At 40.5% G+C, this 9,769-nt stretch overlaps 1 protein-coding gene across 1 annotated transcript in view; it reads right to left on the bottom strand.

Annotated features, from left to right (window-relative positions):
- Positions 1-7,303, bottom strand: part of LOC104941122 (neural cell adhesion molecule L1-like protein) — a 38,567-nt gene extending 31,264 nt beyond the window's left edge. Inside the window, exon 1 of the mRNA XM_010766168.1 lies at positions 7,163-7,303. The gene's annotated coding sequence lies outside the window, so the exon portion shown is untranslated. The remainder of the gene's footprint in view (positions 1-7,162) is intronic.
- Positions 7,304-9,769: the final 2,466 nt, after the last annotated feature.

A 9,769-nucleotide genomic window follows, 5' to 3' on the forward strand; every position in this document is an offset into this window, starting at 1 on the left:
GGACTGGTCATAAAGAACCGGGTGATTTGCTACCACAATAACTAATTTCTCCTCCATTTTGTTAGGATTATAGAAAATGAACTGTGGTATGTCACTCCCAGCTTACACGCGGTTTGATTGGCTAGCACTTGTACCGTCAGATTTGCATAAACGGGATTTGATTGGCTGATGCTTCCACCTCAGCTTCAAACGTTGCTCAACTCTTTAACGCTGCTATGTGGACGGGCCGATAGAGTTGTACTCGCTACAGGGTGTACTTTGAGGGTTTGTAACTCTGCAGACCGTTCACATGCATAAAAAGCTACATAACACACAAGGGGACGGGCAATAACCGGAAAAGCATGACACGGGACCTTTAACACAATGCTATCTCTTTTTAAAGTTTAACATTTTTGAATAAACGGTCTTTAAAATCTTGTGTGCCCATTAGAAAAAAAAGAGAGTAAATGATGTCTGCACACTCTCCAGCTATTATCCAACCTAAATGACAACTTGGGATGAAATAGAAAATGAAACTGCTTCAGCTGTTAAAGGATTATGCTTCTTGCTCATGTGTTTGTCCACTTAACAAATCGACCACTCCAGCAGCCGATCCTCTTTGTTTCAAGATTCTAATCATGCTTGATCTGCTCTCTAATCTTCCATTTGGAGGATAGTGCTGTGCTCGACTCGGGGCCTCACTGGGCCAGTAAACAGGCTCTTACTATGCAGGGCAGGCACCAGGCTCACATGTTTACACTGAATCTACACACATGGAGCTGGACTGGCTTGGGGCTCTCCCAGAAGTCCACTTACAGTACCCAACGGAGCCCGACACGCTGTAATGAAGTCCCTGGGGAAGCGCATGGACACAGAGCACTGCTGCGCTGTCACACCGACACATAATGCTCACCTACTTCTAGACACACGGTTACAGCTCTTAGGGGATACATTATCTCATACAAATGATCAAGTGCCACAACACATTCTTGACATTTCTTTCTGATTATGCAAAGAGAGCGTTGTTTGAATTCTTGAACATTCATTTGCTGACTTCCTTTGACCCTTCTAAAGCAGACATTTTGGAATTTTCATATACTGTAAGGCAAGCACAGGTGTACCTATTAACATGATGGTGTTTTATTAGGTAAAGCTAGTTCCTGGATCACTGTCGAAGCTTAATGGGACCCGGAGGCAATGTTAACCAAAGTGTAAGGTTCCCATTTGCTTTTTCGACTATAAAAAGTAAGTCTTCTGTCAAAAAATAGGTATATTTGACTTTTGGTTTCAATATTATAATAGAAGATTACTATTTTTCGATTCATAGGACACTGTGTAGCATTACAAACAATAGATGGCAATGACAATCTCTTGATCCACATCTTTGTCTAGACTAAAACTGGACTAGTATGAAATATTTTACATTCATAGTCACGATATACAATATATGAAGTTTTTTGGTGAAATGTCTTTGTTTGATTTCCAATTTACTTTTTTCTCACAATGTTCCCATTATTCTTAAAATTCAAACTTTTTTCTCAGAATTGAGACTGCAGAGAGAAACTTTCTAGACACCAAATGCAGGCCACATCTGAACCAGCACTTTGTATTCCTCTGATACATGTGGCCAGGCCCGTACCCAGGATTTCGTAAATACCGAGGTCCATTCAATTTGCTGCAGATATAAATGACCCCCTCAGAATAAACGGTATTAACTCCAGGTATGTAGTGACTTCATCAGATCAACAGTTTACATGAACAGCTGTAAAATGTCATTCCTATTTAGTCTATGCTGTACTTTGTGTTAAGTGTTAGTCTTGAACATGGTCAACTTTATACCTGCAAAACATCACCATGGTAGCGTTGACATTGTTTAGGTTAATGGTAGCTGGTTTTCAACAGAACCTCTTTTTTCGTTTTGACTGTCGCAATCTATAAGTATTAGGGTTCCATGAATTTGGCACAAGGTAACAAAGACAGTCGACTAGATGATTATACATGAAACTCCAGAGTTATGTGTACACGTTGTCCTTAATCAAGTAATATTAACAACGTATCTTGCGTGGAAATTACTCAATTAAAATAATAATTGAGAACCAATTTGCCGCTCAGTTTAAAATGATTGGAAATCTTTTGAAAAGGTTTTGGGGTGGAGTTCCATTTGGACCAAAAGAAAGCAATTTGCGGTTTCAGAAAACACTGATTGACAATCCCATTACATGACCTGGTAAACAGTACCAGGCTCACAGAGGTGTGTTTCTGTCCCGGTACGTCTTCTGTGTCCCCTGCCTGTCACATGTGTCCTCCTTCATCCTTGGTGCCCTTCACTTTCATGTCCCTGGGGTCCCTCTTGCAGCCTTATCCAAGCAGCCACACAATACCCTTCATGGGACACAAAGCCAATGATACCAGTCTCCTCTATTCCATTCTGTACATTCGTCACTTTTATTCCTACGGTCTTTGTCTGCCTTACCTCTGTATGCATGACTTATCCCAAATTGAGCCTGCAATTGAAATGGAAATCCTCCCTGTATTCCAGTGACTTTAGGGCAATAACTTCTTACTCTTTGAGGCATATATGTCATGTTTCTTGTCCCTTGGAGAATCTTACTGCTGTGTTGCCCTTTTCACATAGTTTTTTTTACCATAAACACTGAATCTTGAGGATTATTACCCTCTGATTCAACTCCAGCTTTATACATCTGAGCGGGCATGCAAAAATGGGGACAAAACAATTGAAAAATGTGTTGACAGCAATGTGCATTGGGATTAGAATTCTTCTCATAAAACACCATCTTATTGTCTCTCTATAGTGGCTATGGTTTTCATGTGAGCATAACCTCATTTGATTAATTAAACGTGAAACAATTCTAGAGCTAAATGAGACAGAATAACAGTACATGTCACCGTCTTGGCACTGAATACAACAGGGGATTGAAATTCCCGTGATAAACACATTCATAAACAGCCTCGGGGGGGACGATGAAAACACAACAAGTGTTGACTGTGTAAATGTTGTCGCTTGGGTGTAACAATAACGTTTCTGAGTGTTATGAAATATATGAAAGACGTGAAAAAGAACAATTCAAGTCGCTGGCAGCTAGCAACAATATGTCAGGGTGAAATGTGTCAGTTTTGAGAAAACCTCGGTACAGCAGAAAAGGGATAATGACAGCCTGAGCTATACCTCCAGGCAGGGATGTGAGCAAAACACACCGTCAGTACCGGCTACTGACCGCTCATTCATTCACCCTGCTGGGAAAGGAAGTGCTGAACATACGAGATAACGCTGACCTCACTGAAGGTCCGTCCTTTACTGATTAATTGTCCGTGCAGGCGGAGTATCCATTGATCATGTTCACCCAGTGGCCCCGATGATGCAGTGTGCTGTTGAATCAGAAATAAACCTTGATTCTGTTGATCATCGCCTCTTATCTCTTTCACTTTCTCTACCATCCCCCTCCAGAGGGAATCAATCCAACCCTCCTGTATCTCTCCTCTGAACCAATCACAGGTATCATAAAAATAAATCTGGCAAATAAATATGCACACTGCCAGAGATCAGGCAAGGGGATGAATATTTCATGTAACCAAACACATTTCCAGAACATACCGGCTAGAATTTGCCTTTCCGGCTGTCAGCGGTGTCAAACATGAACGAGGGGGGCTTGAGGATAGCGGCACTGCAGCACTCTCAACTCTGCCTGCAGCATCAGGAGCATGAGTCCTCCTCACTGTAATTTCTTGTAGTGCGGGAACCTGAGTTGAACCTCAATTAGGGCCCGGGTACTTGCTAGGCTCCACACCTTCCTTCCTAACGCGTTTGCAAGGTACTCCGGAGAAAGTGCTCTTAACATCTCAACGCTGCCATGTATACACTTGATATCCCTTTACCTGTTCTCAGTAACCACAATTCATTTGTTGCATTAAAAGCAGCAACACTTTTAGATGTTAAGGTGATAACAGGGAGGCATAAAAGGACATTTAGACAGAACTACAAATTCACTCCTGCTCACTGTTGTCAGGCTGCTCCTGTTAATCTCAAGAAGCGATCAGATACAGCAGATTCAATCCGACAGACTGAATGAGAGCCTGAAATCACATTGCCGATAAGAAATGCCTCTACTACACAATGTGCACAGACGAACATTAAAAAGGCTTTAAATTCAAAAGGTGAAATGTATCAGAAATCCTCTAGATCACATTCATGTCCTGGTCTTAACTGGCTCAGCTTGCTTTGAGGCTGGCGGCCTCTCTGAATCTTGATACATGCATCTTTCAGTGTGCACTGTTAAAGGCCAGGTGTACAAAGCACCAGCACAAAGGAAGCTCTCTCTGTGTTTCTCCCTTTCTTCTTTTCACCCTCAACCCCTACCTCTCCAACTGAATGCACTACTTTAAGTGCAAACACGTCTGTTGCAAAACTAACACTATTATGAACCAGTAAAGAGATCAATCACATCTTCATGCACTTCCTGCCACTTGCCAGTTTGCGATGCTTGTGAAAAAGTAAACACAGCGAGGTGTGAGCTCACATGTTATCACTTATCTGTGTGACTAAGCTTTAATCTGTGTGCTGCTAAATGTCTTAATGGTTCAGCTACCCTGTTTTAGCACCCTATTCATGTCAAATTAGATTTTAATGTCCCTTTGATGACATCAAAATGATTAATGAGCATGCCCAAGCACTCGAAGACTTATATTTCATCCTGTTGCTTGACGTCCTCATTGATCCATTTTCTCCTCACGTTTACAATCTATTTATCGTTTTCTAATCCTAATCTTTGCGCACGACATCTATTGCATTTGCTCTGTAAGAGGAATCCCTCCTTGGTTGCTCTTTCTGAGGTTTGTATTATTTATTTCTTTAGATTTATCTTTCATTACATTTCATTTAGCTGACACTTTTATCCAAAGTGACTTACAATAAGTGCAATATTGCTTTATTCAAGTTCGGTTAAGTTTTCTCCTATCGGTGTTGAGTCTGAATATGTCATATGCTGTTCAGATTGTGAAGCCCCTTGAGGCAAATTTGTAATTTTGGTTATATAGATGGAATTAACACCCCTTAACATATTTACAGCTTCTGTAACGGGCTGTTTCTCGTCACATGAGCTGACATTTTCTAGTAGCTGCCCTAATATACGAAGAATGAGACGGCTACAAAGGATGTTCTGTTTCCTGCATTTTGTAATCTGAATGATTAAAGGGATGAAAAAGGTCCATGAAATGCGTCAGGTCGGAGCTGCATATTAAGTGGTGGCTGACATGGACCGGCCCGGGAGATGCTCGACACTTTGCTTGTCCAATTACTGGCGCTCGCTCAAATTGTTTGGTGAGAAGCATTCGACCTACTTCTGGACACAAAGCACCACTGCCCTGAATACTGAGAGGCTGGGGACCACGTGTGATGACAAGTGCCATTAGGGGCTCTTGTCTTTGGACGGGAATTGACATTCAGCCAACTTACCTGAACGTAAACGGGTGGGACTGATGGCACCACACAAATAGGATCTACCCCTCTCGATGAGCAGCTTGAGATGATTACAATCACTAATGGCAGTCTGACCTTCAGAAGGTCTTTGTGTTTCAAATTAAGCAGCAGGATCATGATAAGGAGTAGCAACACCACTTGATACATTAGAAGTGTTTAAGCATTATTGGGAAAGTGTACCACAATCTGTGCTATACACGATATAGGCCACGCTGTTGTGAACAATAAAAGAGAAGCATCAAAAGGAATAGAAATATTAAATTATGGGAAAACTATGAAACATTTCCGTGTTTCCTGGGAGTCCCTCAAAGGCATAATCTATAATGAGACAACAACACTTGAGTATTTCAATTTACAGCACTTCCACCAAAGAGTGTGACAAAATTAGCATACCTTGTAAATATTCATACTGAGGGAATCACTGAGAAGCCACGTGAGATATATCTGGTCCTTAAATGCAACACGTCAAGAACACAAGCCTGATGCACAACTGTTCAATGCCCATAAATTACCAAAGCTAGCGGTAACCACCACAACTCTTCTGATTGAAATGTCCCTATAATGTGATTTTAATCGCACTCATTGAAGCCTCATCACTCATTCTAATCTTGTGTCACGCATGCTCTGCACTTCAACAGAAATGCATGTAATGAAGAGCAATTTCCTCAAGTGTGGAAAAGGATTAAAGAAATAGGATGTGTATTTTCTCTCAAATGAATATGTTAGTGCTTTGTCAGAGGTGTCAGCTGAGATGGAAAAACAGCAACAGAAATGATCCAGAAATATGGACTTTTAGCGCTTTCTAGAGCCACATGATAACACCACTTACCCTTTCAAACTACAGGAATACAACTGCTGATATTGTATGGAAATTAAGCAGGGCTTTTAAAAAGATGTCTGTTCATGCATTTTCCTACTGAACACTATTATCCCCTGTTCCTGTCACATTCGGATGGAAATTATGCATTTATTTCCAAAAGAGAATGAGATAATGCCATTCACCACATTGCATGACTAGGTATGATTCAGTCCTGCGGTTCAGTATTCAGCATGAGAGCCAGTGATAAGCAGGCTTAGATCATTACTGTGTAATGGGCAGAGTGCTGTTAAATAAGAAGGATGGCACATGGTGATCTACAGGCACTGATTATTATCAAGCATCACAGGCAAAATGTGAATAAGTGATACTCAGAATGACATTATTCACACATATTAACTCTAGTGCCCTTGCTTCAAGTACTTTAATTTAAATTGAAAACGGTCTGAGAGCTTAATGCTGTTAATTTGTGTTAAAAAGTGGAATCATTTAGCTTTTGCTAGGTGTAAACGTGTTTAAGCTAGCAATGGTTCATCTCCCAGGTCACTGTTCATGATAAAACTGTAAGTCTAGTTGTTATTCCACTCGTGAAAAACTGATGAAAATATAAAAGCAGTCGTGACTACTCTTCCCTTTAAGTATTTCACCTCTTTTCATCCTCTTTTTTTCATTTTATTCAACAACCACCTGCCGTGAAGAGTCAATCCGTACAGGTGCGTGCTCAAATCCTAATACCAATTGAGAGCTCCGTGTTCAAAGCGAGCTTAAATTTGTACCAAGTGCCTCAACTCAAAAACACTCATATGGGCAAAAAACATGTGAAAATATGCAATTTTATCACTATAAAAACACAGCAATTGTAAATAACTTACCTTCAGGTGCAACTAATGTCGTGGCAACCGTTCAGAAAGTTGTATTTTCTCCACCGCTGGAAGGAAGAGTGCGGAGGGAGGTTCGCTCGTGCACGTAACGGTACTTCGCTTCGAGACCCTCCCTCCTCCCCTGGATGCTACTATCGCTCACCCCCCGCCTCTGTCAGGAAAAAGTAATAGCAGTTTCTTCCTCCTCCTCCTCCTCCTTCTCCACAAAGACGGACTCAAAGAATAGAAGGGACCCTATCGCAGTCAATAGGTTTTACAAAACCCCATGGCAACGCAGAAAAACCGCGAGCAACTTCCCCGCGTTGTGACCGGGTTAAAGCCTCCCCACCCAGCCCCCCAAACAGTGACAGCGACTATATTCCCAAGCCCCGGAATGAGCAGGTTTAATGGGGGGAGGAGGAGAGGGTACCACTAAACTACTCAAATATGGATGAGGAAATAACACTTAAATTCAGTGTAGGTCCAGTACATTATTGACTTCAAAGACACGTGTTTAACCCACTGGGGGAAGCAGTTACTTAGTTATCACTTAAGTAAAAGTTGGCTAGCAATGGCAATTTGTAAATATTTTCAGTTACAAGTAAAAGTCCTGCATAGAAAATGTGAAAGTCAAAAAGTATTAGCATCAAAATAAAGCCTACGTACTTACAGTACCCAAAGTAAAAGTAGTGTCACAAGTTCGACACATTTATATAACTCTCCTGTCATTTCAGATCCCCCTTCCTCCAGGCAATCAGCTGATTCCCCTCACCTGCTACTCATTCCCTCATTAGGTCCACAGTATACCACCTCACTCTCACTTGTCGTCTGTCAGATTGTATTGTGTGTTTTACCAAGCGCTCCGGAGTTTACTATCATGTTTGCCTAGTTCTGTTCTGCCTGGTTTTGACCCTGCCTGTCTGATTTTGGACCTTGAGTTTCCTGCCTGCCCCTTTATTGGATTTGTTTGCGTGACTGCTGGATTTCCTGGTGTTGACCCTGCCTGACTGTCCCTGACCTGAATAAACCGAACCTTTTGAACATTGGTTCTTATGTGACAGTAGGCTACTCAATTTGTTTCAGAATAATATAATCGCTGAATTATGACTATTGATGCATTGCCATCACAGCTGGTTATGTTGGTGCTATTTTGAATACATTTGAATAAACTGCTGCTGTTTATCTTATAAACAAACGTTGATTGATGATTGATCTTAACCTATTCTCAATCATAAATCATATTTTAAGTGTAGCATTGAAGTATATGATTTGGCCTATTAGTTTAAGTTTTCAATTTCTATAAATAATTCATTTTATTTTATTAAAATGTTTTCATTTTACCAGTGACCAAGTGTAGCTGCATGCAACATAAACTCTGCCACCGGCCTACCACCACCTCTACCTCTCCATCTGACACATTTTTCTAAAGAAAACATGTGTTTTAAATATTGTGTTAACTGCTTATCTAGAAGTGATTCTTGTGAATAATAACAGTTTGATCTAGCAGCCTTATAATGAGAAGGGTATGGTCAAATATTGCACATACGTAACTGCCAGAAGTATGACCCATAAAGTGCTAAGCACAAAGCACACACACTTTGTGAGAGCTAGCATTAGGAGATAATAGTGTATGGTTGGAGATCATCAATCAAGTCCGGACCCTCTGTGGAAACTGAATGGCCACCAAATGTATTATTATGCCTCAAAGATATGCCTTGCTTTCTGCTATACCCTAGCTGGTTGAATGATGTTGTGACATCACAACTTGTTTTCACAGAACTAACAGTCACACAGCTGTTCCGAATAACACTAACAATGGCTTTGTTCACTCTTTATTAACAACACTTTAGCATTTTTTGAAAAATAATTGTTGTGAAGATTTGAATCCACAAACCCACAGCATGGAGAAAGGACTTTTCTGTGAAGTAGGACACATATTGTGACCAGAAGTAACACTTTAGAAAATAAGAATATTTGCATTTATCCTCAATGAGGGAGTAGGAATGTATGTACTTCAATTTTTAATACAGATGAAACATATACTTGGCAAAAACAGAGAAAACAGTCAAATGAGGAAAAGATGACTAGGATTTGCAGAAATTATATAAATTATATAAACCTTAATAAAAATCAAATAAGGTAAACTTACAGTCATTAAATGAAGAAGAGAAGCTTTTGATATTAACATATTTTACGTACAGCAATATATCTGTTTGGAGTTAAATTAGCCAATAATATTAACTTAACTACATTTTTAAGCAAAAGGTTATGGTTTTGTTGCACTAGATCTCATTAGCGTGTATCACGGCACAATTAGAGCTTCAAAACTGATCACCAGATTGTTTTAGTTTAATTTAATTGTATTCATTTATTTAACAGGGACAGTGCACATTAATTAACATTGCTGCAAATGTGCATAGTTAGCCAAGAGGCTAAGGTGCTGTTTACACGGGAACTAAACGGGTTGTATCCGCTACCTTTCTCTTTCATATAGCCCGTTCGTTCACGAGAGGCCGTAACGGAACCGCGGAAACTGACCCCCAAAACGATAACGGGTCCCAAGGTGGATAGATCTGCAAACGGAACGCTCTGGGGGGCCAAACGGCTCCGTGTGTATGT

This window comes from Notothenia coriiceps, unplaced genomic scaffold, assembly GCF_000735185.1.
Source record: "Notothenia coriiceps isolate Sejong01 unplaced genomic scaffold, NC01 NC01_scaffold00003176, whole genome shotgun sequence".
Classification (NCBI taxonomy): Eukaryota; Metazoa; Chordata; class Actinopteri; order Perciformes; family Nototheniidae; genus Notothenia; species Notothenia coriiceps.